Source organism: Schistocerca nitens, chromosome 5, assembly GCF_023898315.1.
Source record: "Schistocerca nitens isolate TAMUIC-IGC-003100 chromosome 5, iqSchNite1.1, whole genome shotgun sequence".
In the NCBI taxonomy this organism is placed as follows: Eukaryota; Metazoa; Arthropoda; class Insecta; order Orthoptera; family Acrididae; genus Schistocerca; species Schistocerca nitens.
In genome coordinates this window covers 646,753,436-646,781,190 of record NC_064618.1, presented here as the reverse complement: position 1 = coordinate 646,781,190, position 27,755 = coordinate 646,753,436, and positions in this window count along the sequence as shown.

Genomic DNA, 27,755 nt, shown 5'->3' with positions numbered 1-27,755 from the left:
TCATTTACACAGTCAAACGCCTTTCACATATCACAAAATATACCAGTTGCCTGCAATTTTTTGTCTAAAGAATGAAGCAAATTTTCACTGTAAGTGTAGATAGCCTTCTCAATATCAGAACCCTTTAGAAATCCGAACTGCGACTTTGACAATATGTTATTTGAGATAAAATGGTTATAAAGCAGATTGTACATTACTTTTTGTAAAATTTTTGAGAATGCTGGCAAAAGTGAAACTGGACGGATATTTTATGCTATCTCTTTACCTCCCTTTTTAAACAGTGGGTTAACTTCAGCATATTTCAACCATTCAGGAAATATTCCACTGATAAACGACTGGTTACACTGATAGATTAATATGTTACTTAACTCAGAATCACATTCCTTAATTAAGTTTGTTGATATTTCATCATACGCACTAGATGTTTTTGATTTGAAAGATTTAATGAAGGACGTTATTTCTGCTGGGGTAGTGACGGTGAAATTCCTATTATGGAAGTTACTTGAAATGTCTGGTCTGAGGTATTCCATTGCAGCATCTACAGATCCTGACAATCCCATTCTTTCAGTAACAGTTATAAAATGTTTGTTAAAAAGTTTTGCAACTTCATACACATCTGTCACCAATGTATCATTTACTCCTAATAGTGTTTGTTCCTCTTCATGTCTGGTTCTACCGGTCTCCTACTTCACTATATCCCATATTGTCTCTATTTTGTTATTTGATATGACTATCTGTCATTGACCCATGAGTTAAAGAGGAGGAGGAAGTTGAACTAACGCAATGGACGTCAGTGAAACCCATGCTTGCATGAGCTAACGATGCTTGACAAGTCCATTTAGACACTAGAACTCTATTGCGCCACTCCGCACTTACCTGGAGATTTGCTAGAGAATCCCGCTTCATACATCGCGTTTTAGTTTCACTTCATCTCACCTAAGAAAAACAAGTGGCTTTCTATGTACAATCAAAATATCACAACTATCGGTCTGTCAATGAGGCGAGAGAAATGCGAAGATGGTGCTCCGCCCACGTGACGATTAATGTTAAGAATTTTATTGTGAGCACAGGAATGCGATACCGGTACCTTTTTGCCAAGCGGGCGTTGCGTGGATTGGCATAACTGCAAACTGGTCAGCTCCAGGGGAAACATTGAGGAATGGTTAATGAATAATCATTTCGTCGAGGTGAAGAGCAACGTTTAATAGCGTGACAAAGAAAGCATCTTACGACACGGGAGACTAGGGGAAAAAATAAACGGGAAGGCATGCCTCACCGTAGCGTCTCACGTCATCGTGGAGCGACTCACCACACACGCCATTATGAGTTGCTGCCCTTCCAAAGAGTCAACACCTCCAGCCTTTCAGGCGTAACCAGCCTATTGTGAATCGGTGACAAACGACCCCCTTCCCCCGCCACTTTTCATCCGGACCGAAAATAAAGAAAATAGCTCCAGGCAGTCTGTTCGTACCCATACGAAAATCTACAAGAGGGAGAGAAATTATTTACTCTATCGACGGTACAGTTCTTCAGTCATTGCTTCACAGAGATTTATACAAACAACATGGAAAATGAGATGTTGCTAGCGATTATTAATTCATCTTATGCAATTCTTTCTGTCATTTCAGAACGGCAAGTTTTGAAGGTAGGAGACGAGGTACTGGAGGAAGTGAAGCTGAGAAGCTGGGTTTGAGTCGTGCTTGGAAACTCACTTGGTGGAGCACTTGCCCGCGAAAGGCACTGGTGTCGAGTTCGAATTTCGGTACGGCACACAGTTTTAATCTTCCAGGAAGTTTCATATCAGCGCACACTCCCCTGAAGAGTGGAAATTTCATTCTTGAAATTATTTTGTCATGAAACAAGTCAAGCAGACTACGGGCGTAACTCTTTCATTAGCGGAGACCGGCGGATATTTCACTCACAAAATATAATCGATATCACCATTCACTTTTTGACCATTACACTCTCTAATTAATAAAAAATTTCTCTCTCAGTGGTGATGGGATTGGTGCCGGAAAAGTGTGGATCCATAACACTACGCTATTAAAACCACAATGTATCAGGGATTCCACTCATACTCCCCAACCCCAAATGATGCTCGTAGTGCTGTTGTGTATAAAACTTAATTACGATGTCCTATGAGAAACACCAGTCAACTTTTTTCATTCATTAAGCCAGTTTTACGAATTATTACCGTTTTGACTTTCTCCAACGCTAATTCACTATCTTAGTAAATCCACTGCTACCGTGACTAACTCTTTCTGGTTTCCTGCGGCGTCAGAATTCGTCTTACTGTACAAAATCGAAAAACGAAAACCATTCCAGACATTACAATAATAGCTCTATCACATTCTTAAGCTTTGCATCAAGTTTCAACAGTTGTTAATCAGCTGCTCAGTCACACATTCACACACCCCACGTAAGTCACATAAATAAATATATCACACGGTATTTACATAGCACACATACTCCAATAATATCAGAAGCAATGACGTGTAAGTAAAATAGAAAATTGCTCACCATGGCTATGATAATCATCAATAAGTGAACAAACCATTGCATTACTATGACACTACGAAAGGAAGTATTACCAAGCTGAGAAGATTAGATATTGTAGCACAACAATAATTGCAAACACAAATGCATACAAATACCACAGTCATTGACATTACAAAACGAATTTTGTAACGCACTGACAATGCACAACACAACAATTCCCATGGGAGAAAAGAAATGATATTTTTTTTTAGAAATGTATCGACCTTACAATGGTCCTACACCTACAAATACAAGAAATGGAAAAGTCATGGAAGTATCATTGGCGTTGGTAATATCGTGTTAGTGTCACAAACGTACATTCTACCGCATAACAATTAGAAACCATATCACCAACGAAAGAACCTCTACCTACTTTAATTGTTCACACTCATTTTGGATATTGATACTTGGCGCTGTTGACACCAGTCGCTTCTCTGCATTCAAGATTCCTGCGATCGACACTGTATCGTGTGGCCGCGGCTTTCCTCTTTGGTCGCTTTTCGGCGATTTAAGCGCACAATGCTGTCGGAAGGGGGCTGGTTTTATGTCGGTTGGTTGGCGCTCCGGTGTGCAGTCTGGCTGTCGGCGGCCGCTCTTTGTGCGTGCTCTGCCCCTTTCTGTCACGTTGGCAAGCGGACGGAGACGTGCGTGCGGTCGGAGAGTGTGTACTGCGTCTGCTGACAGGGAGATGGTCTCGTCTGGAGCACACCTCGCCCCAAGAACCATGGACCTTGCCGTTGGTGGGGAGCCTTGCGTGCCTCAGCAATACAGATGGCCTACCGTAGGCACAACCACAACGGAGGGGTATCTGTTGAGAGGCATGACAAACGTGTGGTTCCTGAAGAGGGGCAGCAGCCTTTTCAGTAGTTGCAGGGGCAACAGTCTGGATGATTGACTGATCTGGCCATGTAACACTAACCAATACGGCCTTGCTGTGCTGGTACTTCGAACGGCTGAAAGCAAAGGAAAACTCCAGCCGTAATTTTTCCCGAGGGCATGCAGCTTTACTGTATGGTTAAATGATGATGGCGTCCTCTTGGGTAAAATATTCCGGGGGTAAAATAGTCCCCCATTCGGATCTCCGGGCGGGGACTACTCAAGAGGACGTCATTATCTGGAAAAAGAAAACTGGCGTTCTACGGATCGGAGTGTGGAATGTCAGATCCCTTAATCCGGGAGGTAGGTTAGAAAATTTAAAAAGGGAAATGGATAGGTTGAAGTTAGATATAGTGGGAATAAGAGACGTTCGGTGGCAGGAGGAACAAGACTTTTGGTCAGGTGAATCCAGGGTTATAAATACAAAATCAAATAGGGGTAACGCAGGAGTAGGTTTATTAATGAATAAAAAAACAGGAGTGCAGGTAAGCTACTACAAACATAGTGAACGCATTATTGCGCCCAAAATAAACACTAAGCCTACGCCTACAACAGAAGTTTATATGGCAACTAGCTCTGCAGATGATGAAGAAGTTGATGAAATGTATGACGAGATAAAACAAATTATTCAGGTAGTGAAGGGAGACGAAAATTTAATAGTCATGGGTGACTGGAATTCGAGAGTAGTAAAAGGGAGAGAACGAAACGTAGTAGGTGAATATGGATTGGGGCTAAGAAATGAAAGTGGAAGCACGCCTGGTAGAGTTTTGCACATAGCAGAACTTAATCATAGCTAACACTTGGTTCAAGAATCATGAAAGAAGGTTGTATGCATGGAAGAATCTTGGAGATACTAGAAGGTATCAGATAGATTATATAATGGGAAGACAGAGATTTAGAAACCAGGTTTTAAATTGTAAGGCATTTACAGGGGCAGATGTGGACTCTGACCACAATCTATTGGTTATGAACTAAAGATTAAAACTGAGGAAACTGCAAAATGGAGGGAATTTAAGAAGATGGGACCTGGATAAACTGACTAAACCAGAGGTTGTACAGAGTTTCAGGATGAGCATAAGGGAACATTTGACAGAAATTGGGGAAGGAAGTACAGTCCAAGAAGAATGGGTAGCTCTGAGACGTTTGGAGAAAAGAGAACCACTTGTTTGATTATCATGAGCTCAGATGGAAACCCAGTTCTAAGCAAAGAAGGGAAAACAGAAAGGTGGAACGAGTATATAGAGGGTTTATACAAGGGCGATGTACTTGAGGACAATATTATGGAAATGGAAGAGGATGTAGATGAAGATGAAATGGGAGATACAATACTACGTGAAGAGTTTGACAGAGCACTGAAAGACCTGAGTCTAAACAAGGCCCCGGGAGTAGACAACATTCCATTAGAACTACTGACGGCCTTGTGAGAGCCAGTCCGGACAAAACTCTACCATATGGTGAGCAAGATGTATGAGACAGGCGAAATACCCGCAGACTTCAAGAAGAATAAAACAATTCCAATCCCGAATAAAGCAGGTGTTGACAGATGGTTGGTTGGTTGTTTCGGGGAAGGAGACCAGACAGCGAGGTCATCGGTCTCATCGGATTAGGGAAGGATGGGGAAGGAAGTCGGCCGTGCCCTTTCAAAGGAACCATCCCGGCATTTGCCTGGAGCGATTTAGGGAAATCACGTAAAACCTAAATCAGGATGGCCGGACGCAGGAGTGAACCGTCGTCCTCCCGAATGCGAGTCCAGTGTCTAACCACTACGCCACCTCGCTCGGTTGTTGACAGATGTGAAAATTACTGAACTATCTGTTTAATAAGTCACAGCTGCAAAATACTAACGCGAATTCTTTACAGACGAATGGAAAAAGTGGTAGAAGCCGACCTCGTGGAAGATCACTTTGGATTCCGTAGAAATATTGGAACACGTGTGGCAATCCTGACCTTATGACTTTGTAAGTAGGCTGTTTATGTTTTCTTATTGGCAACGTTACATAGACATTAAGATGTGAATATACCTTTCCCTTGTCTGCATGGTTGACTTTAGTGTAACATTTTTTTCTGCTTGAGCTATGTCATGTTTAGATATAAGTTATTTCATTTGCTGCTGCTGTTTGCCAGGCATAGTGTTACTGAATTTGACTTTGTGTTACTCTGCTAAGCCAGTTTACTACTGATTTATTTTTCTTGTTTGCTGCTCATTGTTGCAATATTGTTGCTTACTTTGCCAATTTGAATTTTTTGTCATTGCTGTTTGTGTTAATTGTTTTGTGCTGCTGCATTGCCTCGTTCCTTAGTTTAGCATCTGAGCTCAGTAGATTTAAGTTAGCTTAAGATGGCGTAGGCTATATAAGAGAATGAGTTGCGATGAATTGGAGGAAATGCATTGAGAAGCTATAAGAAAGTAGTTGGCCAAAAAAATTAGTGTACAGCGGAGAAAAACTATTTTTGAAAGAGGGTGTGAACATAATACAGAAAGCATGCTTGGATAGGATTTTTTTTTGGCTGGAGCAAATGTTGAAATAAGAGGGACGATCTATGGAATGAAGTTTTGGGTTGGACTGCAGTACCAAATGTTACACTGAAAACAAACCCTGTCCTTTCCTTTTGTGTTATCCCACTATGTGTTCGTGTACCCTTGTGTATTTGTTTTCTTCCTGTCTCTGTGTACTGTTTCATAGAATTTTTTCTCTTCTAATACTAAGCTACATTCACTATGATGAGGAATACTGTTATCCTCAAATATAATTTGCATTAATAATATGTTATTTACTTCGTAAAGATGTTTAGACATTATTTATTCTGTTTTGTTTTAATGCTCATGTGTGTAGTTGATGTTTCAAAAGTTATTCTGATCTTTTATATATTTACTTATGTCATAATTCCTGCAATACTGATGTATATGTTTATTTGCATTCTTTTGTAAAGCTCCTATTACTACAAATGTTATCTGTATTATTATGTTTTTAATGATGTATTTTGTACTGTTGTTATTGTATTCTTATGTTATAAAATTGTAGTTGATACCAGTTCATCATATTATGAACTTGTAAGTTACATTTCACTGCACACGTTTCTGTTGATCATAGTATATGGACAATATGTGAGAAGTAGGGACTGTTAGTATTTGCACGTATGTTAATAATTCAGCAAGGGACTGGATGACAGCATTGCTGGTTCTAAGGACAATTCCAAAAACTTTGTGAGTGCACAAGTGGTGGTTATGGACTTGCTATATTGTCCGCAAGACTCTTCAATGGTGATTGTGCACCTGCACAGTCACAACAGATGGCTTCTGGCCATTTCTACAAGGACTACAGTGGGTCTACACCTTTGCTGACTCACCAGTACCATTATTTCTACAAGGACTGCAGTGGGTCTGCACCTCTGATGGCCCACCAGTACCGTGATTTCTACCAGGACTACAGTGGTCTGCTCTGTGATGACCTACCTACCAATATTCTTCAAAACTTCGACTGACTCTGCGGTGGGTTTTCTCTGTTCTGGCCTATTACCTGTCTGCATGTCGAGAATCAGCACTGTCTTTCCGTTGGAAGGACAACACTACTTCTTGAAGACTGCATGGAAATGCTCTACTTCCGTGTGCATTTTCTTTTACTGCTCAGACTTTGAGAAAAACACTGCAATTTTACTGTAATGAATGATCAGGACTGTCTTTACGGACTGTGAGAAAATTTTAGCTTTAGACCAACATTGTATTAATAAGTGTGTGCATTTGATATTTTTCTTACTGTAATTATGAAAAATTTTTTCAAATCTGTATTGGCCAGTGCCCAAAACAATTTGTAAAATTTTTTGTGGGGAGCATGGGGGCTATGTAAGTAGGCTGTTTATGTTTTCTTATTGGCAACGTTACGTAGCGCTCTGTATGAAAATCACTGGCTGTGCTGTGTGCAGTCTGTGGCTAGTTTGCATTGTTGTCTGCCATTGTAGTGTTGGGCAGCGGCAGCTGGCTGTTAACAGCACGTAGCGTTGCGCAGTTGGAGGTGATCCGCCAGCAGTGGTGGATGTGGGGAGAGAGATGGCGGAGTTTTGAAATTTGTAAGACTGGATGTCATGAACTGCTACGTATATTATGAGTTTCAACACTATTAAGGCAAATACATTGTTTGTTCTCTATTAAAATCTTTCATTTGCTAATTATGCCTATCAGTAGTTAGTGCCTTCCGTAGTTTGAATCTTTTATTTAGCTGGCAGTAGTGGCGCTCGCTGTATTGCAGTAATTCGAGTAACCAAGATTTTTGTGAGGTAAGCGATTTGTGAAACGCATAGGTTAATGTTAGTCAGGGCCATTTTTTTTGTAGGGATTTTTGAAAGTCAGATTGCGTTGCGCTAAAAACATTGTGTCAGTTTAAGCCCAGTCACGTATATAATTTTTCAAAGGGGACGTTTCAACTTATCTTAGAAAAAAGATTAAGGAAAGACAAACCTACATTTATAGCATTTGTAGACTTAGATAAAGCTTTTGACAGTGTTGACTGGAATACTCCCTTTCAAATTCTAAGGGTGCCAGGGGTAAAATACATAGAGTGAAAGGCTATTTACAATTTGTACATAAACCAGATGGCAGTTATAAGAGTCGAGGGGCATGAAAGGGAAGCAGTGGTTGGGAAGGGAGTGAGACAGGGTTGTAGCCTCTCCCTGATGTTATTCAATCTGTATATTGAGGAAGCAGTGAAGGAAACAAAAGAAAAATTCGGAGTAGGTATTAAAATCCATGGAGAATAAATAAAAAATTTGAGGTTCGCCGATGACATTGTAATTCCATCAGAGACAGCAAAGAACTTGGAACAGCAGTTGAACGGAATTTACAGAGTCTTGATAGGACGATATAAGATGAACATCAACAAGAGCAAAACGAGGATAATGGAATGTAGTCGAATTAAGTCGGGTGATGCTGAGGGAATTAGATTAGGAAATGAGACACTTAAAGTAGTAAAGGAGTTTTGCTTATATGGATAGCAAATTAACTGATGATCTTCGAAGTAGAGAAGATATAAAATGTAGACTGGCAATGGCAAGGAAAGCGTATCTGAAGAAGAGAAATTTGTTAACATCGAGTACAGATTTAAGTGTCAGGAAGTCGTTTCTGAAGGTATTTGTATGGAGTGTAGCCATGTATGGAAATGAAACGTGGACGATAAATAGTTAAGAAGAGAATAGAAGCTTTCGCAATGTGCTACAGAAGAATGCTGAAGATTAGATGGGTAGATCACATAACTAATGGTGAAGTATTGAATAGAATTGTGGAGAAGAGGAGTTTGTGGCAGAACTTGACAAAAAGAAGGGACCGGTTAATAGGACATGATCTGAGGCATCAGGGGATCACCAATTTAGTATTGGAGGGCAGCGTGGAGGGTAAAAATCGTAGAGGGAGACCAAGAGATCAATACACTAAGCAGATTCAGAAGGATGTAGGTTGCAGTAAGTTCTGGGAGATGAAGAAGCTTGCACAGGATATGGTGGCATGGAGAGCTGCATCAAACCAGTTTCAGGATTGAAGACCACAACAACAATAACAACTGGAGCACAACTTATTGAACAGTGGTTACGCATGTGAATTAGGTTTGCCTGTTTCGGACGCACTTGAGATACGGGCAAGGAGTGTATATCTAAGTGTGTGTCTGTGCTGGTTCGATTTTTTTGTTGTCTGATGGTACGTAGGTAATGTTTTCAGAGATAAACAAGCAGGGATTTATTGTGGGCTAGAGTCCTGTCATATAGTAATTATTGAGCGTGTGTTTATAGAATATATATAATATAAATAATCGGCTCTGGGGTTATGTTGTGTGTTAAGTTATGGGGGCGTCATTTAGCACTATGACCAGCTTCTTATATATTTGAGTATCTTATCATTTCCTTCTCTGGCAGCAACAAGCCTGTCAGCTCATATTATTAATGACAAAGTAGTGAAGATGTTTAAAGTGGTCAATTTTGAATGTGATCGGCTTGTGGGTCACTTGTGGCAGTATTCCTGTTTTGAAAAACTAATGTTTTAAGGATTGTGTTATTCTTGATAGTGCCAGTTGCTATGTGATTTTATGTTGTTGTTTCAGTGATATAATCAGCGGTGCGCGTCGTCCGTTGTAGCTGTTCGTGTAACTGGGGGACGACGCCTTTTCGTTGGCCAGTTTGAAATGTAACCGATAGTGCGGTCGCTGTGGTGATCAGTAGACTCCCGGTCTTCGGCGAATTTAAGTTGAGTGTTTAATTATTTGTTCCTGGTGATGCCGAGGTGTCCGTCTATCCATCTTCGCCATTCCTTTCAGTTTTCGTTGAGGCTCGATCTGAGTTGCTGGTTCCGCACACTACTGATGTGCCATTACTTGTCACTGAAATTTTGTAATACCTGAAAGAGCCTTTCATTGTAATGGGTCTTTAGTATCCTATTAAGAGAGAGAAATTGTGGGTTCATTCTGCTGTTTTATCTTAAAAAGTGTCCTGCTTCTGTCGGAGATTTTCTCAGTAAGCCTTCTATTGCTTGAATGATTCTTAAGATTTATGTAAAGAGGGTTTTAAAATTATTTATTGTTTGGAATGGGTTTTGAGGGCTGTAGACATTTTTTCTGTTTAATAATGTTTAAGATTCCAGGGCAATTACGTACATTATTCTCTGGTAACAGCAGTTTGCTGTTCGCATGCAATTCTTAAATAAAATCTGTTGGAATTTTGGAAATTACAAGTCAGAGATTGTGTTTGATTGGTAATTATTGCCTCGTCTTTATTGATTTGAAGTATCCTTGAGCGTGCGTCCCACGTCACGGATATGATTCAGAGCAGACACCTGCCAATAACTTCATACGTCACAAAGAACGGAGATTACTGTGTTCCTTTCGAAAGCAGCTGGTTTATCTACACTCTTCACAGGTTGTTGCGTGAGCACGTCAGTTGAGATTGGGAGTTATTCCAGGTGAACGGCATGGATTTTTCACGTTAATTTCGGGCACCAGATAGAATGGTCCATTGAAAGACGGAAGTGGGAAAAGTTTTTGGGGGTGATCTTGCATAGTCGGCAGTAGATTCGTGCAGAAAATGGAAATGGCGCAGCAACCGAAAATATGCCCTAACATTAGAAAAAAATCGGAGTCAGTGACTCCAAGACAGCAGACCTTGGCTTCCGACTTGCTGTCATAGGAAAGTCTCTCACGACCCAAGTGGAGACATGAAGTACAGTCTCTGTGGCGCGCGTATGCGCCGGCGATTGCCCGTGGTAGATGCACGCTCACTATCTCGTAGGATTCATAGCGTCATCTCACTTCTTGTTCCCTCCCGTAGAATGACGTTCAGTCTGACGGGTCAGGACTACCTGTAAGCTCCAAGCAGGCCTGAAGGTTGGTCACCTTATTTCCACCAAGGAATCTTCAATGAGATCCGCAGCTTCCTTCCTGACACCCCTTGAGGCAGCCATCGGAAGTCGGGCGATCTTGCGCCACCCTGATCCAGTGGTGACGTCAAGTCGCCCTGGTTCCGTTCTGTGTGGCCTTCTGGCCTGGCACAGTTTAGCGTCAGCTGGAGGGGAGACCGTTCAGCGTCTCCACCAATGGAAGTAAAAATGTAGAAGGTGATACGTGTTAACTATAGCGAAGCCTGTGCACGAACGCCCTGTATGCATTCAACAGTTCATGCACTATGTCACTCTGCAGTGGAGTGTCCGCTAATATGAAACTTCCTGGCAGATTAAAACTGTGTACCAGACCGAGACTCGAACTCGGGACCTTTGCCTTTCGCGGGCAATTGCTCAACCAACTGAGCTGCCCAAGCACGACTCACGACCTGTCCTCACTGCTTTAATTCCCCCAGTACCTCTTTTCCTACCTTCCAAACTTCACAGAAGCTCTTCTGCGAACCTTGCAGAACTAGCACTCCTGGAAGAAAGCATACTGCAGAGACATGGCTTTGGAAGATAGGAATTGAGGTACTAGCGGAATTAAAGCTGTGAGGACGTGTCTTGTGTCGTGCTTGGGTGGCTCAGTTGGTAGAGCACTTGCCCGCGAAGGGCAAAGGTCCCGAGTTCGAGTATCGGTCCGGCACACAGATTTAATCTGCCAGGAAGTTTCATGCATTATGAGTTCGACGAAGGTGATTGTGGAACCGATTAGTGAGACTTCGATGTGGTAAGGCACATGTTTGAAAGACATATTTGAGTGCTTAGGATCGTGGACGAGCAGCTGGACGGCTCGAAGCTGGCCAAAGTCTCGCTCCCGTGACCGTATTAATGTGGCTGTCCAAAAGCCTCATCTCGCGGTTAAAAAGCCGCTGAATGTGGAAATATTATGCAAAAGCATGCTAGTTCTCGTAGATGGATCACAACACCGCAAGAGGATCGACATATAACCCTTGCAGCGAGAAGGAACAGACACCTCACTCCTAGGCAGATTGTTGCAGACCTTGCAATTGCTACCAGTACACGTGTCTCTGCAGAACAATTTCGCGGGGATTAAATAAGGCTGCTGTGTATACTTGGAAGTTTGTTAGATGTATCCCACTTCAAGCACGTCAACGTCGAGAAAGAGGTCGTTGTTGTAGACAGCATGTTGGTTGGGTTCAGCAAAAGTGGCGCAGAGTGATGCTTTCTGCCTAATTCCACTTCAGTGTGGCAAGTGATTCTGCCACCAGTTAGTGTGGAAAGGGAGGGGAACACATTACACACCACACAATGTTGACGAACGTGATCGGCGTGACACAGGCATTATGGTGTGGGAAGGCATGGAGCAAAATGGCCACACACCGCTGCATATATCTTTCCGTGACGTACCTTCAGGGCACACTGGACTCGCATTCGGAAGGACGACGGTTCAATCCCGCGTCCGCCCATCCAGATTTAGGTTTTCCGTGATTTCCCTAAATCGTTACAGGCAAATTCCGGGATGGTTCCTTTGAAAGGGTGCGGCCGAATTCCTTCCTCGTCCTTCCCTTATCCAATGAGACCGATGACCTCGCAGTTTGGTCTCTTCAGCCATACAGCCCTACTATATTGCAGGGAGACTATTTTTAATCATATCCATCTGTGTAGGGTTCCGGTAGGTCCTAAACTTCTGTTTATGGGCGACAGTGCCAACCCACATGGGATCACTGAGTTGTCAGAACACTGGAAAAGAAGATATTGGAGGTATCGAATATCCTGCATACGATGGCACCTAAACCTTACAGGGCATGACTGGGATGCTCTTGGCAGACATGTTTCTCAAGGAACAGCCCCAACCTGGTGAAAGAACTGAGGAGAGAGGAGTGGGTTAATATTCCTGAAGGACTCCTGAACTCTTTGATAGTTGCAAGCCGTTATTCATACATCACTTGCAGTTCTGTCTGTCATTTAAAGTAGTGGAAATTAGCATATCATAAAAGATATCTGCCAGACATTTGGCATACTTCTTTCATACGTTTAACGAAGCACGGAAGACGGTGTAGAACATGCTTCAAACTCGGGTAATTCCCTGTGTGTGACAGTACAAATTGTCCACGTTCCCAGGGGAAACCTTTGATATTAAAATTATAAATTTTTGCATATTGTTTCTTTTTCCTTTATTCTCTCAGTGATTTAATGATTAGGCAAATGTATGAAGAGATATCTTATGTGTATTCAGTCCAGTAAGTGATACACAAAAAACAGTGATACATGTGTGTATGGGAAGATATATTGCGTTGTATGAAAAAGATCATAAGTCTTTAAGGAGTACTTAGCATAGGAAATACAGAGAGAGAAAGAGAGAGAGATAGAGAGAGAGAGAGACCAAATGCGTAAAGAGTAGAGTATTCGACTTATGAAATACAGGTACGTGTATGCAGTTCAGTGGTGTTGGATGTTGTTCGTTGAGTATTACACATTATACAATAGGCATTAGGTATTGCTGAATCCTAAATAGTATTCTGTCACCACACCGATGTCAGCTACTTGATCTTAAATAGTAGTACATCAGTTGAAACTGGCAGTGTGTAAGTGTAGTGGTCGTGAGGTACTTGGTCTTAAATGGTATTATATCACTTGAAGCTACTATTAATCCTAACTACAGGATTTTAATAAGATTAGATTACTTAAATGTATTGTCAGATGAATAGTTTGTTAGGTTACAGAGATATATATGTGTGTATGCAACGATACATAAATCATTACGTAAATAATGCATATCTTTGTCCTTTGAGACTTTTTAAATTACGGCAGAGGTGTGTATGTGTACACAGTTTTTATACAAATAAAAAGCTTTGGATATTGGATGCTGGGCGCTATGGATCGTGCACTACGTACTGTGCATTGTGCGTCATGCATTTGCCGTTAGTTGTCACTGGATCTTAAATAGTATCCCAACATCAGATGGAAGTCAGCTAGTAGATCTTAAAAATATAGGGCGCTGAAAAAGTGTCAGTTTGAGGGCATTGCTGCAGCATATATGCGATTCTGATGCGGTTATTTATCTACGGACGTATAGACATGGGACTAGTGGGTCATTAGTGTCTTTCTGAAGTGTGTGCAGTAAATGCAGAAACGTGATCCGTGATAACTGTATTACGAAATGCGGCCAAACAAGAACAACGTGCCGTTATTGTTTTCTTCGCCGCCGAAGGGTGAACACCAGTTGACATCCATCAGAGAATGAAGAATGGGTATAGGCAGCATGTCTAACATCACTGTGGTGGACTGATGTGCCCAGTTCCTTGCTGGTCGGGATATGACGCAAGGCGCTGGTCGACCTGGGGGGCCAGCCTCACTCAAATGAGAGACACTTGAGCACCCACCCAATCGCCCTGCTCTCTTCCTATGAGATTATCAGATTTTCATCGCTTAAACAAGGCATTGAAGAGTCGACCATTCCTATCAGACATAGCTGTGTGGTTGGCATTTATGGACTTCACCAAATGAGTATCTTCACCCTGATGATTAGATTAATGGTCACGACGATTTTGCCTGATTGGCAGGACTTAATCCCTTTCGAACGGCTGCTTCTTGATGGCGCCTTATAGTACTGTACCACTAGAAAGTTACAGTGTGTATGTGTAATAACCGTCAACTAGTGCATCTTAAATACTATTTTATCTCCGAGAAGTTCATATGGGTGCTAGCTACTGTATTTTAAGCTTATAACAACATTTAAATTTATTGTTCACATGAAGAATTTGTTTGTATGTGTGTGTGTGTATATTTACGCCATTTTATGTATATAATGATTACCATTGACCTTGTAGTCATTGTAATACACACCTATGGTATGTGCGTGCATGTATATTATCCGCAACTTTGACAATACTTTAATATTACATCAGAGAAATATATGTGTATACATAATGTAGCTTTACACCATATTTAAACAAAGGTAAATATCTTTCAGAAATAATGAAACTTGGCGCCATATTTCTGCCAGAGAAATATATGTGTATACATAATGTAGCTTTACACCATATTTAACCAAAGGTAAATATCTTTCAGAAATAATGAAACTTGGCGCCATATTTCTGCCAGGGATAAGTATTTCTCTAGAAGCAATGTAACATAACACCATTTTTACGCATCTTTTTAATGCTTCACTGTGATCGGCTGCTAGAAAGATTGTGCAATGGATGTTTAAAATTTGGTACTAACACACTTGGGCTTTTTTAACAGTCTTGAATTTTTTGACTGGCTGGGTGGGGAGAGGAGGGGAGGGGAGCTGGAGAGGTTTTTTGAGTTCCCACTGATACAATCCTGTTAGTTCCGCAAACTTGAATTTTTTATTGGTTTCAGATAACGAGGAGGTCGAAGGGTTCTAAAATTTCTCACTAGCATAGTTCTGTTTCTGCCATCTCCATTTTATGAGTGATGGTTTGATTTTAATACTGTGCTATGACTAGGTGGTGATAAGAGAGGGGGGAAGAGAGGGGTAGGTGTTTTTAATTCCAGCATCTTGAATTTTTTATTGGCTCTTTAATTTTGAATACCTCACTGTGATTGGTTGGGGATAGGGGCTAAGGAGAGGAGAAGAAAAGAGGGGACTGGGGATACGAGAATCATAAGTATTTCATACGGTGAATGTTAATGTCAATGTCAAGGTCAAAGATCATTGATCCCTGCCCGTGAAAACAGACTGCCCAAATGTAAAAGTACAAATTTGTCGCAGGATGGCCACTACATATCTACTAACCATGCTGTATCTCTCAGGAGTACGTTAATATATATTCAGCAGCAGACGCGTACGTTGCTCGTTGAATGTTGGTTCCATACTTCATATCCCTTTAGACCGTGCATTATTATGTCAGTCCGTATACTTCAGTCAGTAGCAGCAAGAAAGGGCACATCCATAATTACCTCTGAAACAGGTAATTTTCGGACGCATGCTTACTAGAAATTTTGTTCTTCTTTAATTTTATGCTTTCATCCATGCCAGTTTCTCTCATTAATTATAATACGCTTTGTGGGCCTGCTAATCTTCCCGCTCATGCTTGGAATAGTGGGCAGATGGCCGTCAGCAGAGGCTCTAAAATTCCTGTGTCCAAGGATGCAGAACACGACAGTCCACAGCAAATGGCACCAGCACACACAGTACATCGTCACACAACAGACGACCGACGTCACTAATCCTATTACGAGGGTGAGCGGTGGAGAGCGCTTCAGACGCCGGGCACCTGTTTCCACAAAAGAGAGCAGTACGAGGGGTTTTACCGGGTCGTCGCTGTGAGAGCGTCCAGCTCTGCAGAGGGTGGCGGGCTGACCGCGTTTAATCTCCGTACTTGACTTTCAAGTGTTGTGAACTCGAGGACAACCTGTGCTGCGTCAGAAGAAACTCGTGCAAAGTAGCAGTGCATGGAGGTGCAGCTGTTAAAAGTCCGCGTGAGTAGACATGGAAAGTTGGCGCTCAGCTAGGCCACACAGTTGAGTGCAACTGACTACATAGAGGCTACACAGTTGAGTGAATCTGACTACATATATCACCATTGACTACCATCACCATCATCTGCATTATCCTTATCATATATTTGACACTCATTATTGTATAAAAGCATTCTCTAGAATTTTAAGTGGATTGCGATCTTTTACATCAACACCTGCATATGCATCTACACCTGTGATCTGCAAACGACTGCGAAGTACTTTGTAGATTTTACTTCCCTTTGTGACAGGTATTACGGTTCCTTTCCATTCCATTCGTGTATCGAGTGGAGGAAGAATGACTGCCTAGCTCTCCCTTAATGTTGTGTAAGTAGCCCAATGTTGTCTTCGTTGTCAGTACGGGAGATTTGCGTATAAGGTTGCAGCATATTTCTTTATACTCTTTCTTGAAACTTTGTTTATAGATTTTCAGGGAACAGTTGGCGTCTATCCTCAAGCGTCTATTCTTCGCCATCTCAGTGATGTTCTCTCGTGGTTCTAACAAACCTGCGGCCAATCGTGCAACCCTTCTTTAAACACACTATATGTTCCAAGTTAGTTCTATTCGGATGCATTCCACCCACTTACGCAATATTCTAGGACATATCAACAGCACATTTTATAAGGAACCTTGTTTGTAGTTTCACTACATTTTCTGCCGTAACCTACCAATGGAACGGACTCTACAACCTACTCTATGTATAACCTTCCATATAATGCCATTCCATAACATCAAGAATCTGTAGAGTTGACTGAGTCCAATAGCGACTCATTGACCTTCGTGACGGCTTCCTGAATAATTCGGCCACCTAAATAAAGTACCAAGTGGCCTACAGAAAACTCCAGATGATGACGACAGAGAAATTCATGAAAAACTTTAGCATGAGGAGCGGTCTGAGAAGGCAAGAATTACACGAATCATTTATTCAAGAATGTTGTCGCGGCAAGCCACGCAGTCTTTTTGGGAGTAAAACGGCTGCTTATAAAAAAGCCACAGCTCCCCCTTCTTTACTACTTTACTGCAGTCATTATCTCACACTTTACACAGACCACTGTCATCTGCCTATCTGCCGGTAAGATATGGGTTTATCTGATGCAGAAATTACGTGGTTATCAGCTCTGTTATACATGTCCAATAGAACAGACACCTATTTTGTTACGGCAGCAGTATGTGCAGGGGGTGGACAAAATGATATTTGAAGCAAGTAATACAATGCAGCTTGTTGAAAGTGCGCACCACTGCGTATATGCAAATACTGCGACGAAACTGCAGTTCGCAATTGACGTGCCAATTCTTGGACATTATCTTTCAGTGTATCGTACGCTTTGTTTTGCTATTTAATTCTAGCGATGGGTGAAATGTATGATCTCTCAGACTTCAAAAAAGGGGGACGCACTGATGCGTCGTTAATGGGACCATTTTCATTAACGTTTCACGAGCAAAGGTATCCATGGTAATGACAACATACGCAAAATATGATAAAAATAGTCGGCAAAGAGAAACGGTGGCCGAAAGTTGAAGTTAACTATTAGAGACCTAGAGACTGACCGCATGAAAAAGGATTGTGACCAGATAACATGGAAATACCACCGAAAAAGTGGCTTCAAAACTCACAATCACTTGAGTAATACAGTGTCGACAAAAACAGTACGGAGGTAGCTTCACAAGCAGCTTCACAAGCTCACATTCCTGAAGAGCTGCAATTGTGAAATCCTTAATAACGGAAGCGAACGCAAAGCTGCGAAAGAAGTGGCGCTACGATAATAAATCCTGTCCACTTCAGGGCCGGAAGAATGTAGTACGCTCCTATGAATCAATGTTTGCACTGTTCCCTACAAAAGGCCGTGTGAGTGTATGGAGAATGCCAAAAGAAGCCCATGATTCGCCATACTAGGTTTCTACAGTCAAGCATGGCAGAAATTCCGCTATTATTTGGGATGCTATATCGTCGTATTCAACTGGTCTTGTCATTACCATTCATCACTCACCATATCACTGATGATGATGATGATGATGATGATGAGTCCCATACTTCCTTACAGAGCGTAGGGGAGCGACACGGGAGACCCGCGCCGCCTCACTAGGCAAGGTCCTAGCGGAGGTGGTTTGCCATTGCCTTCCTCCGACCTTAATGGGGATGAATGATGATGATGAGGACGACACAACAACACCCAGTCATCTCGAGGCAGGAAAAATCCCTGACCCCGCCGGGAATCGAACCCGGGACCCCATGCTCTGGAAGCGAGAAAGATACCGCGAGACCACGAGCTGCGGAATGAATATATCGACATCCTCAACAATTGAATGATTACTATGACTAGCGTATTGTTGCCGAACACTGTCTTATTCCAAGATGATAATGCGCCCATACACATAGCCAAAAAGAGTATAGTCAAACATCTTTCGTGGCCAGCACAATCGCCAGATCACAAGATCAGTGAACCCTTATGAGGACTTTCCGAGTAGAGAGTGAGTAGATTTCCAGCTCCAACATCGTGGAAGCAATTGGCTGATGTTTTAGTGCAAGCATAAGAGAACATTCCGTTGAAAATTATTCAGGCACTCTACGTATCTTTTCCACGAAGAACTGCAGCTGCTCTCAAAGCCAGTGGTGGCCCATCTCTTATCAATATCTACCACTACATCTACATCCATTCTCCGCAAGCCACTTGACGGTGTGTGACGGAGGGTACCTTGAGTACCTCTATCACTTCTCCCTCCTATATAAATTAATGTCTGCACATGTCATGTGACAACATCATTTTGTCCACCGCCTGTATACACATAATTTAAGAGAAACGCATACCTTAGCCGAAATCGGGCATTGAATGAAATTCAATGGCGACAAGTGGAAATCTGTGCAGCAACATGACTCAAAATCCGGATTTTCCCCCTTATGGGAGTAGTTGTCTTAACCACTCTGCCTCTATTCTGTGTCGGGATTTAATCTGTAGAAATTTAATGCAGGTGCTGTATCTTAAAACGTATCCTGGCATTGTTTGCACGTCACACGTGAAATCTATTAAATTTACTTACGCTGAAGTGATAAAAGTCATGGGATACCTCCTTATATCGTGTCGGACCGGCGTAGTGCTTCAGCTCGACATGCCATGGACTTAAGGAGTAGTTGGAAGCTCCCTGCAGAAATACAGAGGCATACAGTCTGTGTAGCAGTTAATAATTACGGAAGTGTTGCTGGTGCAGGATTTTGTGCACGAACTAACCTCTCGATTATGTCTCACAAACGTTAGATGTGGTTCATATCGGGCGAGCTGGGTACCCATACCATTCTCTCGAGCTGTCCAGAATGTTCTTCAAATCAATAGCGAACGATAGTGGCCCTTTGACATGCCGCATTGTCATCCACAAAAATTCTATAGTTGTTTCGGAACAAGACGTCCACGAATAGCTGAAAGTGGTCTCCAAGTAGCAGAACAGCCAGGGGACCGAATCCATTACATGTAAACACAGCCTACTTCGCTTTGGTGTCACCACCAGCTTAAACAGTGACTCACTGACACTTGTGCCCATGTCTTCGCGGGGTCTTCGCCACGCTCTTACCACCTGAAATTTAGGTTTTCCCGTCGCCTAAGGTCCACGCAATGTGGTCACGAGCCCAGGAGAGGCGCTACAAACAATGTCGTACTGTTAGCTAATGCAGTGACGTCACTTGTCTGCTGCCATAGCCCATCAATGCCAAATTTCACCGCAATCTCCAAACGGATACGCTCGGAGTACGTCCAACATTGATTTCTGCTGTTATTTCACACAGTGTTGCTTGTCTGTTAGCACTGACAACCCTACGTAAAAGCCTCTGTTCTCGGTCGTAGCCACTGCGTTGTCTATGGTGAGAGGCAATTCCTGTAATTTTGTATTCTCGGCACCCTCTTGACAGTGTGGATGTACCTATGGACCTATGGACACTGAATTCCCCAACAATTGTGAAATGAAAAGTCTCAAGCGTATGGCTCCAGCTAATATTCCGAGACAGCGTCTGTTAACACCCGTCGTGCGGTCATTACCACGTAGGAAACCTTTGAACATCAATCACCTGAATATAATTGACACCTAACAAATGCACTGTAATTTTAAACCATGGGTATGCAATACTAATGCCTTCTTTATATGTGCATATCGCTATCCCAAGACTTTTGCCACTTTAATGTAAATTTCTAGCTACATACAATCCTAGACTTTAATCAGCTCATTGCTTGAACTTGATCAGACTCTATGTGTTCAGTTGCTATAAAAGATGAATAATCCGTTGTCGATGAAAATCAAGAGTTCAGTGACTTGAATAACCGCTTACAACCACTTGATTTGGGAAATTCGAATTAGGAAAACTGTTGCTCGGATTCAGGCAAAGTATTGATAACGGTCTTGCATAGGACGTTCTTAGCAATTAAACTGAATATACACTGGCACACTTGCCTAATATAGTGTATGGCCCCCGCGATCACGCAGAAGTGCCGCAGGACGACGTGTCATGGACTCACAAGGGGAGGCCGCCAATTGTAAAATTCAGATTCGATTCATATTGCGCATAATAAAAGCTCATAACCAGAGGTGTAATGTGGCAAAGCACCAAGATGCACTTCTCAGCCGTTGTCGAGAAAATCGACAGTTAAAAGAAATACTCTCTACGATTTGTAACTTCCTACAGCGTCGTGGCGCAGCGGTAAGCGCTCGGGTTCGTAATCCGAAGGTCGCCGGATCGAATTTCGCGCCATGCAATTTTTTTTTAGTATTTGTTTTTTATATATATTTGAATTACAAAAAACAAATACTAAAAAAAATTTGCATGGCGCGAAATTCGATCCGGCGACCTTTGACTTACGAACCCAAGCACTTACCGCTGCGCCACGACGCTATAAGAAGTTATACCTCGTAGAGAGTATTTCACCGCAACGGTTTCTATTAACTGTCGATTTTCTCGACAACGGCTGAGAAGTGCATCTTGGTGCTTTGCCACATTACACCTCTGGCCATGAGCTTTTATTATGCGCAGTATGAATCGAATCTGAATTTCACAATTGGCGGCCTCCCCTTGTCAGCTAATGTCTGAAGTAGTGCTGGAGGGAACTGACACCATGAATCCTGCAAGGTTGTCCATAAATCCGCAAGAGTATGAAGGGGTGGAGATTTCTTCTGAACGGCACGTTGTAAGGCACAATAATGTTCATATCTGCAGAGTTTGGTGGCCAGCGTGTTTCAGCTCATAAGAGTGTAGACAGTAGGTAGACTACACTAGATTTCACATTATGCTATGCACACTAATTCCATTCTGTATATCTTTACTGAACCAGTATGGGCACATACGAGCAACGCTCACTTTACAGACAATGTTGAACGCTACCACCTTGCGTTTCAAAACACTTCCCCACTCGCTGGATCATACTTTTCTGAACCCCTGACAACGCATCTGCATCCACCACTGCCTAATCAGCACGCGCGTCAACTATTAGGCCGTATGTATTTGTGGCTAGAGAACTATAGATTTATTCCTTTAAGTTTCTCCTCAAATAAAAATATAGACGAGTGAGAGCTGGGGGACATGGAGGCCAGAACATTTGACCTCCACTACCAGTACGTTTCCCTGGAAACACTTCATCTACATTGCGACGCACATTAATTCCTAAGTGTGGCGGTGCACCATCAAGCCTAACCAGAGCTGTCGCCGAACACACAGTGGAACGTTTTCTAACGCGTAGGGCAAATTATTGCAAAGAAACATGCGATACAACGGCGCATTTTACTCGTCAGGCAACCGGTAAGGACCCTGAAGTACTCCTACCACGATTCCAGTCCACAGGTTTATGCCAAAGCGTGACTGAAGGCCACATTCACGGGTTACTGTGGGTTGTGTTTCGGCCAGTAATGTTCGTTGTGGAGGTTTAAAATATCTTTAAGAGTGAATCTAGATTCTTTAGTCCATATCACATTATTTATAAAATATGTTTGTTTTCTTCCATGTGGTGTAAAAACCATCCACACAACTAAACTTGTCGAATGTGTCTTCTGGTCTCTGGTGTTAAATGTAATGATATGGATGCAGTTCCTCATCGTGCCACACTTCAACGACCAGTCTTTTAGATATCTACAACTGCCTTGCAATATCACGGTACTTCAACCGGGCGATTGGTGAACGTTTTCAAGAATCGTTCCCTCTGTTTGTGAAAAGCATCTAAACGTTGGACGAATTCTCCCCATTACTTTTTTACTTTTTGACAAGGATTACCGCTTTCCCGTGGGCATTGCTCTATGCGTCGAAAAACATTCTTATCGGGATGGCGCCTTTGAGCACGCCGTGCAGCATACGCACGAGCGGCAGCAGCAGCTCGGTTATCGGATACACCCAGCACCAAAAGCATATTGATGTACACCATGGTGACAAAAGTGATGGAATAGTGAATTCCAGATATATAGATGGCTGTAGCATCGCATACACTAGGTATAAAAGAGCAGTGCATTGGCAGAGCTATCATTTAAACTCTGGTAATTCATGTGAATAAGTTTCCGACGTGACAATGGCCACCTGATGGCAATTAACAGACTCTGGACGCGGATTGGTACTTAAACCTAGACGCAGGGACATTCCTTTTCGGGAATCGTTAGGGAACTCGAAATTCCGATATCTTCAGAGTCAAGAGTGTGCCGACAGTATCAAATTTCAGACATTATCTCTCTCCACGGACAACGCGGTGCCCGACATCTTTCACTTAACGACCGAGAACAGTGATGTTTGCGTAGAGTTGTTAGTGTTAACAGACAAGCAACACTGCACGAAATAATCACTGAAATCTACGTGAGTCGTACACAAACGTCTCTATTGAGATGGTGCGGTGAAGTTTGGCGTTAATGGACTGTTGCAGCAGTCGACTGACGCGAGAGCCTTTGCTAACAGCACAACATCGCCTGCGGTGTCTCTCCTGCGCTCGTGATCATATCGGTTGCACCTTAGGTGACTGGAAAACTTAGGACTGGTCCGACGAGTCTCGATTTCAGTTCGTAAGAGCTGATGGTTGGGTTCGCGTGTGGCGTAGACTCCACGAAGCCATGGACCCAAGTTGTCGACAAGGCAATTGCAAGCTGGTGGTTGCTCCGTGATGCGTGGGCGGTGTTTACATGAAATTGATCGGGTCTTTTGATCCAACAGACCAATAGTCTGTGGGAAAGTACGACCATCAACAGTCTTATCGACGCACAAAAGGAAAGATGGGACGGTAAGCGAAATTTGTGAACAGTCAACTGCGTTGTTAATGGAAACACTACTCCCTCACGATGGAGAAGAAGACGAGACACATAATTAGTGTAGGTTACGGGAAATGTTATGGTAAGGATATAGGAACAATAAACTTATGTACGCCTTTGCACGAGAAGAAATTAGGTACATAATTTTAAGACTGTAAAAGAAAAGGTCTTGCAAGGAAGACTCCCTGAACCGTGAAAGAACGCTGACGTGGTAACAATTAGTAAAGGGAAATATAAGAATCCAGTGATACCTAAATCCCATAGACCAATTTTTCCTTTGAACAGTGTCGGCAAGATTTTCGAGAAACTATTATGCAAAAGATTACAAGATCACAGACTGCTACACGGGATGAGCCGTCACCAGTACGGGTTTAGAGGAGGCAAATCAACTGAAGACACAATTAATAAGGCGGTCTCGCTTGCAACATATACTCATTCTACGTACGCTCTAGCGATGATTAATGTTGCTGGCCCTTTCAAAAACCTGTGGTCGCCGTCTTTCTTTGGTCGCCTTAGGAATTTGGTGTGTTCAGAAGCTCTGGATAATTGCCTGAGAGATAATTGTCATGGGTGACATGCTTCTTTAATAAGCCGAGCAAAGAAAATGACGAAGACAATAACAAACGGCTGTCCGCAGGGATCAGTGTGTAGTCCGGAGTCTTGGGATGTACGACCCCGTACGACAGAAGTTACGTGACAGCAGGAACGTAAGCGGTCTGCTTGCATTTGCAGATGACGTGCTGTTCGTTGTAAGTAGTAACCACAGAAGAATTATAGAAGAGAAATGTAATGCAGCACTCTACGAACTTGAGGGCTGTTGTCGAAGTGTTGAATTGTAATTATCACACTCAAGACAACGTGCATCCTGCTGAAAGGGAACGTAAAAAGAAACCCTAAAATAAAATTAAATGATGTAACGATTAGGAGAAGCGCAGTAACGAGAAATCTAGGCGTATTTCTGGACGAACGTCGTACCTTTGCACATCATATATAGGAAGCAGGCAGGGAAGTACCAACCTAATGAATCATATTATAACCATTGCAAATATGCAACTCTGACTTCCCCTGCAGAGCATTAGAGTGTACCACCAATCTATATTAGCATCAGTCGTAAGATATGGTTCGAGCGTCTAGACACAAAGACTGCAGCTGATGAAACCAGCATCAGTAGTGAGGAGAGTTCAACGAGGCGTGTCACTAAGATTAACGGGCACCTACCGCACTATACCGAAAGATGCTTTGTTAGTAATTCTAGGAATATGCCCACTAGACTTGGAAGTTAGGAATAGGGGAGCGTTTTACTGGTTAAAGAAACGAAACTATGTGGAAGTATGAAGGGTGCTTAGAACTGAGGCCAATTCGAAAAAGGCAATAAATGATCGCATTTACAACGGCGGAAAAATGAATTGGACACTTCAGGCTCTGGCAGGAGAACATTGTAATTTCTTTCTAACATCAGAGAGAGATTAGAAATGAGATTTCTTAACCAATCAAGTGGATTGATACATTACCTGACTGGCCGTGGCTCTTATGGCACGTACCACGTTGTTGTCCTGAGACTGGTTTGATGCAGCTCGCCGTGCTACTCTATCCTGTGCAAGCTTTTTCATCTCCCAGTACCTACTGCAACCTACATCCTTCTGAATCTGCTTAGTGTATTCAGCTCTTGGTCTCCCTCTACGATTTTTACCCTCCACGCTGCCCTCCAATACTAAATTGGTGATCCCTTGATGCCTCAGAACATGTCCTACCAACCGATCCCTTCTTCTGGTCAAGTTGTGCCACAAACTTCTCTTCTCCCCAATCCTATTCAAATACTTCCTCATTAGTTATGTGATCTACCCATCTAATCTTCAGCATTCTTCTGTAGCACCACATTTCGAAAGCTTCTATTCTCTTCTTGTCCAAACTATTTATCGTCCATGTTTCACTTCCATACATGGCTACACTCCATACAAATACTTTCAGAAATGACTTCCTGACACTTAAATCTATACTCGATGTTAACAAATTTCTCTTCTTCAGAAACGCTTTCCTTGCCATTGCCAGTCTACATTTTATATCCTCTCTACTTCGACCATCATCAGTTATTTTGCTCCCCAAATAGCAAAACTCCTTTACTACTTTAAGTGTCTCATTTCCTAATCTAATTACCTCAGCATCACCCGACTTAATTAGACTACATTCCATTAACCTTGTTTTGCTTTTGTTGATGTTCATCTTATATCCTCCTTTCAAGACACTGTCCATTCCATTCAACTGCTCTTCCAAGTCCTTTGCTGTCTCTGACAGAATTACAATGTCATCGGCGAACCTCAAAGTTTTTATTTCTTCTCCATGAATTTTAATACCTACTCCGAATTTTTCTTTTGTTTCCTTTAATGCTTGCTCAATATACAGATTGAACAACATCGGGGAGAGGCTACAACCCTGTCTTACTCCCTTCGCAACCACTGCTTCCCTTTCATGTCCCTCGACTCTTATAACTGCCATCTGGTTTCTGTACAAATTGTAAATAGCCTTTCGCTCCCTGTATTTTACCCCTGCCACCTTTAGAATTTGAAAGAGAGTATTCCAGTCAACATTGTCAAAAGCTTTCTCTAAGTCTACAAATGCTAGAAACGTGTGTTTGCCTTTCCTTAATCTTTCTTCTAAGATAAGTCGTAAAGTCAGTATTGCCTCACGTGTTCCAGTGTTTCTACGGAATCCAAACTGATCTTCCCCGAGGTTGGCTTCTACTAGTTTTTCCATTCGTCTGTAAAGAATTCGTGTTAGTATTTTGCAGCTGTGACTTATTAAACTGATAGTTCGGTAATTTTCACATCTGTCAACACCTGCTTTCTTTGGGATTGGAATTATTATATTCTTCTTGAAGTCTGAGGGTATTTCGCCTGTTTCATACATCTTGCTCACCAGATGTTAGAGTTTTGTCAGGACTGGCTCTCCCAAGGCCGTCAGTAGTTCCAATGGAATGTTGTCTACTCCGGGGGCCTTGTTTCGACTCAGGTCTTTCAGTGCTCTGTCAAACTCTTCACGCAGTATCATATCTCCCATTTCATCTTCATCTACATCCTCTTCCATTTCCATAATATTGTCCTCAAGTACATCGCCCTTGTATAGACCCTCTATATACTCTTTCCACGTACCACGTATCTATACATAATCAGAAGACAGATGAATGATAGCTGTGCCGGCGGCCCTGTGAGCACACCAGAACACACACTATGGAAGTGCACGTTCTATAAACATGCAGCGGGGAATGGACGTCAGGTATTAATATTATGGGATCCCAGAGAAGCACTAAGGAAGGAGTCGACCTGGAGCATCTTAGAAGATAATGCAGCCGCAGTATCCAGGAAGGCCAAGGAACATCTCACGAGGCATTCAACCGTAAGTCATCATGCTGCCATCCAGGCTAGACACCACACTCTGCATATAGAGAAAAGATGACTGATGTAGCCGACCACCGAATGAAAAACTTTCCTAAGAATCTACATTGGGTTGGTGCAAGTGATCGTAGAAGTAAGGACCTTAAGAAGTAACAGTGATGTATACAGTCACTCGCTACAGTGGAAACGCTGCTGACGTGCTACCCGACGCCCAAGGAATCCAGCTGACTAGAGCTGTTGAGCGGGTTAATGTAATGGCGGATCCAATAGCGGAAAAGATCATCTACAAGTTAAATGCATCAAAATAGAGGAACGAACAGAAAACAAATTCTGTATTGTTTGTAGTAGTTTAGTAGCTGGGTAATTGATTAACGGTTTGAATGTAGTTTTTTAGTAGTAATAGTTGTACATTTTATCTTTGTTTTAAACTTAAGTATCAGAAATAAATAAGTAATACATGATTTATTACTATCCATGGACAAGTGAATTTATGGCCTATTTTAGCTTCTTAGATAATAGGTTGTAATTATGAAGAATAAATAATAAGTGTAGTCTGTATTTAAGATTTTATGTAGGTTTTATGTCTGAAAAGTATTTGAAGAAGACCGATAAGTAAGAAGATACAAATAAATAGATTTTATGGTTTCTCGTCTTTAGATTCCAAATGCCCATGGGTGTATCGGCTCTCAGCATAACCTCCTTTGTTTATAATAGCAATCGTATAAGTAGCGTATTTCACTGTCATTCCATGCTACTATTACGAAGACTATCTCCTATATTCTGACTTGTTTCATGCTGTTAATTACCGTAGATAATCTGTAGTTTCAATGTGTTTCCTTGC